Source organism: Labrus bergylta, chromosome 7, assembly GCF_963930695.1.
Source record: "Labrus bergylta chromosome 7, fLabBer1.1, whole genome shotgun sequence".
In the NCBI taxonomy this organism is placed as follows: domain Eukaryota; kingdom Metazoa; phylum Chordata; class Actinopteri; order Labriformes; family Labridae; genus Labrus; species Labrus bergylta.
This window is the reverse complement of record NC_089201.1, coordinates 12,193,739-12,200,164: the sequence shown is the minus strand read 5'-3', so window position 1 is coordinate 12,200,164 and position 6,426 is coordinate 12,193,739. Positions and strand designations below refer to the sequence as shown.

General features: G+C 42.8%; 1 long non-coding RNA gene across 1 annotated transcript; it reads left to right on the top strand.

Moving 5' to 3' along the window:
* Positions 1-2,248: 2,248 nt before the first annotated feature.
* LOC136179689 (uncharacterized) lies at positions 2,249-5,718 on the top strand. The gene is made up of 2 exons (XR_010666647.1): positions 2,249-2,850; positions 5,384-5,718. It is a non-coding gene; the product is annotated as an uncharacterized lncRNA (long non-coding RNA).
* The last annotated feature ends 708 nt before the right edge of the window (positions 5,719-6,426 follow it).

Below are 6,426 nucleotides of genomic sequence, written 5' to 3'. Positions count from 1 at the left end.
CGCCTTTCTGACAGCTGACCAATCAGGACGAGTAGTAACCTACGTCCTTAGTTACCTGTGCCCAACAACGGCAAACTTCCACCAGATATGTGTGCGTTGCGTATCCGCTCCGGTCTGTTACGGGTCCGTGCATCCACATCCATCAACACCCACCGGCTGCCTTCTCAGTCTGCAGCACGGAGAGCACAGCCGGACAGCTGGAGTACGGAGACACAGGAATTTCCGCGGTAATTTTATAGATTCACTCGCGACAGCACGAGATAATACGATGTTTGTGGTATAAAACTCAATAAAAACCTTACAAACACATAAACAAACACACAAACGGTCGTTTTTCTGAACCGTCAAAACGGAGGGTGTTATTCTGAAAATAAACCGGATGTTTTAATGTTCTATCGGTGTCTGACTTCCCGTCCCGCTTGTTCTTTTTTATGCTAAACTGATGCGTTGTGTTCCGGCCGCGGTTGCACCGCAGACTAGATCCTGTTGTTATGGTTACAGAACACTCGCGCATAAGCGCTCAAAAGGCGCTGAAAGCTTTTTTCTGAAAAAATAAGTCCAGTGTGAACACGGCCTCATGCTGCAGTTTATGCTCCGACACAGATGCGTCTCCCCCTCCCCTTCTGCTCCGCAGCGGTGAAAACGAAACTTAAGTCCGCAAAAACAACTCCATCTTAGTTATATGTAACTGTTGTGATATTTTTCCAAACCGACACGCTGTGAGCAACAGTTAACTCATCTGCATAGTTTGCACAGTTAAGATTAGTCTACATCTCAAATAGCGACACAGAGAGACGTGAACACTCTGCTGAGAGACAGACAGGACGCAGCTCAGACAGTCAGTGATGAGAGATATAACCCCGATGTTTAAAATGTTGCTGTCGGTGTTTTCTGCTTTTCTCAGTTTTTAAAAGTTACTATCAAGCCTCTCCACCTGAAGCTCACCTGTTGTGATAACAGAACCTACAGGGATTAGGCTAAACGACGTTACAAAGCAGCAAGCTGGTGAGAGTGAGTAACCATGGTGACTGTCTGTCTGTCAATCAACGATGTCCCGCCCCCTCTGTGAATTAAACTCTTCTGTCAGTAAAACTTACTTTGATCATGTGTCACAGAATGAACACATTCTGTATTATGTTTGATTATATATAAACTAAACTAAATGATGTCATAAAAAACAACAAAGCCTATAAACACAGGCTGCAGAGCCTGTATGAAGCTACAGCTGTAGGAATTCTGCAGAGCTAAATAGAACAGAAACACTTGAAGTCTACATGTTTTTAAATGAATGCATCACTGCGTGAAAATTTTCCTGATGAACATAAAAAGAGGACACATAACTAAATCATCATTTCAAAGTGGTGAGGAAAACCTTCAAATTGTGCATAAATATTGATTAAATTGTGGGAAAGAAATTTCTGTTGCTAAAGATGTTCTGGGTGAGAGACCTCCAGACTGCCTACAAAGATGTTTTTCAAATAGATTAAACTTGTCTGCACAGTCTTTGTGCATTTAAAAACATTATACACGGAAATAAGTTTGGTTGAACTGGTCAGTGACTTACTAATTTGTCTAAAGAACAATATGAAAAAAATCATGATAAAATCGCGATTTTGCCCCAAAAAAATCGTGATATGATATTTTTCCCATATCGCCCACCTCTACTTCTAGGGCTTTTCGTGGCTGCCATCATCCATCGGTTCAAGATCACAGCTTGTTGATTGAGAACATGATGTATAAGAGCTTCTGGATTATGGCAAAAACTAGAGGTCCGCAAGCTAGATGTCATTCTGGACTCCACCCTTTCTTTTAAATCCCACATCAAGTCCATCACCAAATCTGCCTTTTTCCACCTCAAAAATATCTCAAGACTCCGATCCTCACTCCCCAACCATGTGGCAGAGATCGTCATTCACGCCTTCATCACCCCCGGCCTCGGTCACCACTGTGAGCACAAGCAGCTACCATCACACCCATGGCTGTCACAGTCTCTTTTGCAGCTTTTTCTACCACCAAGCTGCATCTAAAATGTTGTCCTTGAGCACCATTTGTAGGCGATCATCTTTCAATTGGTAAAAACTTGTTCAGAGGCTCTGTTTTTAAAGTAGCCTATAAAAAAAGCACAATTTTGTTACAAACAGTCAAAGAGTGGAGCAGTTAAGAACCAAATGCAAGTATTTCAGGAAAATTATGTGGAGGAAGTTTCTTACCAATTTTCAAAAGACATCAGAATTTTGAAATACACGTGTATTTTTGATACCGCAGCTAAATTGAATACAGCTTGAAGCATTGCAAACAATCAGTATAATCCAAGGAACACGCTGTGAGAAAATTACTTTCCTGAGGCTAATCATTCAATGACTAACAACACATGGTTATGGAAGCAAATAAAGCCTGGCTCACACTGTGCGATTTTTCCCCGATTGTATAAAAGTCGGGGTGGCATGTCAGCTCACACTGTACGACTGAATCGTTTATGACGCCCGACCAGACCTTGCGATTTATGTGCTCACACTGTATGACCCGATTGTCGGGCATGGCCGGAGAGCTCACACTGTATGAGTGAAATTGGGACGGAGCATTGACAGGTGTTAATAAAGTTTCATCTGAAAACTCCACTGGACTTCAACGGACAGTGGTTGGTCAAAGAGAAGGAAGTGGAACTTGTTGTCGATAGGAAAGTTGATACAATCATAGATGGATACAATGTCTCAGAAAAGTGCTGCAATGATGATCTGTGCCGTCCTGTGTACAGAAACCTCAAAAAAAAGAAACGCCGGCGTATGGACTCGCAGGTGGCTGAGGAGATGAGGACTGTAAGATTTGTCCGTTTTGCAGAGAGAGTTAGAGGTAAGCCACATCGTTGTAGTACTTTAACGGTTTGTTTACTATTGGAATAAATGTAAGGCTGAACCTATCTTTCTTCTTTTGTAAATAGCCACACACACTTTTCAGTCTTTATTAACTTGCTAACCTAATTTGTGGGAATGCTGTAATACAGCATGTAATACCGATGATTCAAATGTTATTCCTGTTATTCCTGCGGCTCCGGCTTTCCAAGTCCGCAGCCTTCGCTGCTAGTATAGCGTTGCTATCTGTCAAGGCTACACACCTCTCCTCCAGTGCTTGAATACGCTGGATATTCAGTTCAGCATTATTTTCCAAAGCATCAAGACGTTGTCCGTGTTTTGTTACCGTGGTTTGTATTTTGTCCAATCTAGATTCCACAGCCGCGAAAGTTTTCTTTATATCAGTCGAGATGCTAGCTCTGTGGTCCTCTAGCAGGCTAGCTATGCTAGTCAGACACGAGTTACTGCATGAGGCAGAGGCAGAGGTTTCGGCTTTCCTTTGCGGTTTAGAAGATTTCGACATATTGTCTTAGCGTTTAGAGAATATTGATGTTTATTTCTCAGTTTCGCTTGAAGGTGGTGGCAAAAAAGTAGGGTTTTTAAGAGTAAAGGGAAGTTAGAGTTACGGGAGACGGAGACTATGCTGTGCTCACATGCTCACCAAACCGGAAGTCCGCCAGCGTCTTTTTTCAGTTGTTTCAATTGGTAGAGGGCATTTGCAGCCGAAAGCGGCCGCCTGGATGTAAACAGCGCCCAGCGTCTTTTTCAGAAGCACTCTGACATTTTTGTGCGGCCGCTCCAAGCGCTCAAGTTGAAAATATTTAAACTTTTCATAAAGGCGCTGTTGTAGTCACTGGCACTTTTTTCAACGAACCAATCATAAGGTTGAACGGTCGGTAGTCGTCACCTTGACAACCAACAACGATGGAGGAGAAGGTGGTCTTGGCTGTTTCAGTTCACCCGGAACTTTATGATATGTCAGACAAAAATTACCACAACAAGGATAGAAAGATCCGTTTGTGGGAGCAGATCGGGCTGACTCTTGATGTTGCTGGTGAGTGTTTTATTTTTTGCCATCCTTGCAAACTGTTGCCAGTATGTATAGTGTATCTAGCTGTACCTGCTAACCTAACAATGGCTAAAAGCATTTAATGTGAGCTGCCTCGCTATGTCAGTTTGATTTTTTTTTTACGCTTTGTCATTTAATCTGATAACAGGTGGACGTTGCCAGTCCAAATGGAAGTATAAGGGACAAGTATAGAAAGGAGAGAAAAGCAGAGAAGGAGAAGAGGAGAGGAGCAGAAGGTGGAGAGAGAAAGAGATGGAAGTTTATGAACATCTTGGCGTTTCTTGAGCCACATATTCAAGACAGGGATACCTCTTCCAATTTCAGAGAGGAGAGAGATGAGACAGAGACGGACACAGTCCATTTGCTCCTTCAGGCTATGTCTCCTTCATTCACTGAGACAGGGGTAATCACAGGAAGCATGAGATAAAGAGGAGTTATTATTGCCAAGAATTCTTAAAATATGAGTAAGATATCACTGTCATATATATAGTTTGGTTATGCTTATAATAATAATAATACATTTAATTTATAACACACTACATTTTTGCAAAAAAAAAAATCTCAAAGTGCTACAGAAAAAAAATAAAATAGAAATAAAAACAAATTTCATCAACTAAGCAACTAAGGAAACTAAAAGCACAAGCAGAAGGCTTTGTTAAAAAGGTGGGTTTTTAGGGCCCTTTTAAAAGCGTCCGCAGATTGTGGTGCCCTCAGATGCTTGGGGAGAGCGTTCCACAGACTGGGAGCAGTGGAGCAGAAGGCCTGGTCTCCCATGGTGTGGAGTTTAGTCCTGGGGGGATGGAGGAGGTTGGTATTTCCAGAGCGGAGACTTCGTGTGGAGGATTGTGATGTGAGGGGGGGCATTTCCCATGGGTGCACTGGTAGGTGAGAAGGGTGACTTTGTATTGAATCCTGGAAAAGATGGGGAGCCAGTGTAGTGCCTGAATGATGGGTGTGAAGAAAAGGTGATGGTGGTTATAGGGGATGACCTGATCTGGTGTGGGGCGCCAAGTAGAATTGCTTCTGTTTTGGAGCTGTTCAATTTGAGAAAGTTGTGCTTCATCCACGCCTCTATCTCCTCCAGGCAGGTGGTCAGTGTCGATGATGGCAGGGGTGCAGAGGGGTTGATTTGATTTTTGTTTGGTAGATTTGAGTGTCATCAGCATAACAATTGACTGAAAGTCTGATGACGCGGCCAAGGGTAGCATGTAGATAGTGAACAGGGTGGAGCCGAAGACTGATCCTTGGGGGACACCGCAGGTGACAAGTTGAAAAATTTAAATCTTCTATAGGCTTATATAAAAAGAGGAGGCTGTTTCTTATTTCATTTAGATAATAATTTTAGCTACTAGTGTAGGCTATACTATAACATGAAATGATTGATAGGTTTTCCTCTTGCACTTCCCACAACTTTTAAGTCACCAGCTACCATATTTATGTAGCTTAACTCATATCTGTCAACCAGATCACTCAAGGATGGGGCGGAAATGAGGAAGAGCACACAAAGGAAAGTCCAGCAGACACATGCTGTGCCCAAGGTCCTGCCACAACCCCATGCTCAATAACACCACCGCCAGCTGAGATAGCCCTACCTGCTACACCTGGCCCTTCCAGGGAGAGGCTGGCCCCTGTGCGTGAAGTGAAGCGAGGAAGGGTCATACCACCAACACCTCCCCCACATGTCCTCGCTGCCTTTCAGCATGGAATGCTTAACACTAGAAGCGCCCATACGGTCAAATTTACTGTTGCCGTTTTTGAAATGTCTGTAACTTTCTTCATATAAAATATATGTATCCCCTGGCCTATGACTTTCCCTAACTATGTGTTGATTTGTGTTTTGAGTTGTTACAAGTTTGTAGACTAAATGCAAAAAAAGTTAGAAGCATTTATACCTATAAACGCGGAAGGGGTCAAATTTACCGCAACAAAAATAGAGACTATATATTGAATTTTCACGCCCTTTATTTGCATCTACCGTTGCCTAGCAACGCGCCTATGTGTACATTATTTTCATGCGCAAGCGTACATTTTGCAAGGGAAAGGAACAGAAAAGAAGAGAACTGAATAGCAATAAGTGATAAGAATAGCTGATACAAGAGACAATACAGAATAGCGGAGGGGAAAGAATAAGTTTGATAGAAGTTGAGAAGAGATTGCACAGTGGCAGTGGCAGAGGCGCAAAGGGTGCAAGGTCAAGCCTCAACGCTCGTATAAGAGAGGAGCAGACCGAGCCAAAAAGGCGGCAGTGTCAAATAAACAGCAGTTGCCTGCAGAATAAAACATGGATCACTTTTTAGGACATCTCAACATGTTCAGATATCTGAATATTTTCTGTATTCAGCTGCTTACCAACTACAGGAGACATACCATGGTAAATTATTTTATTGTTGTCATAAAGCCTGCCGTCAAATATGGTCATGTAGGATGGCTGGGTAGCTTAGTGGCCAACAGCTTGTTTGGTTGCACACTGGTAAATTGGATTGGGTTGCACTGTCTCCTAGCGGGGTG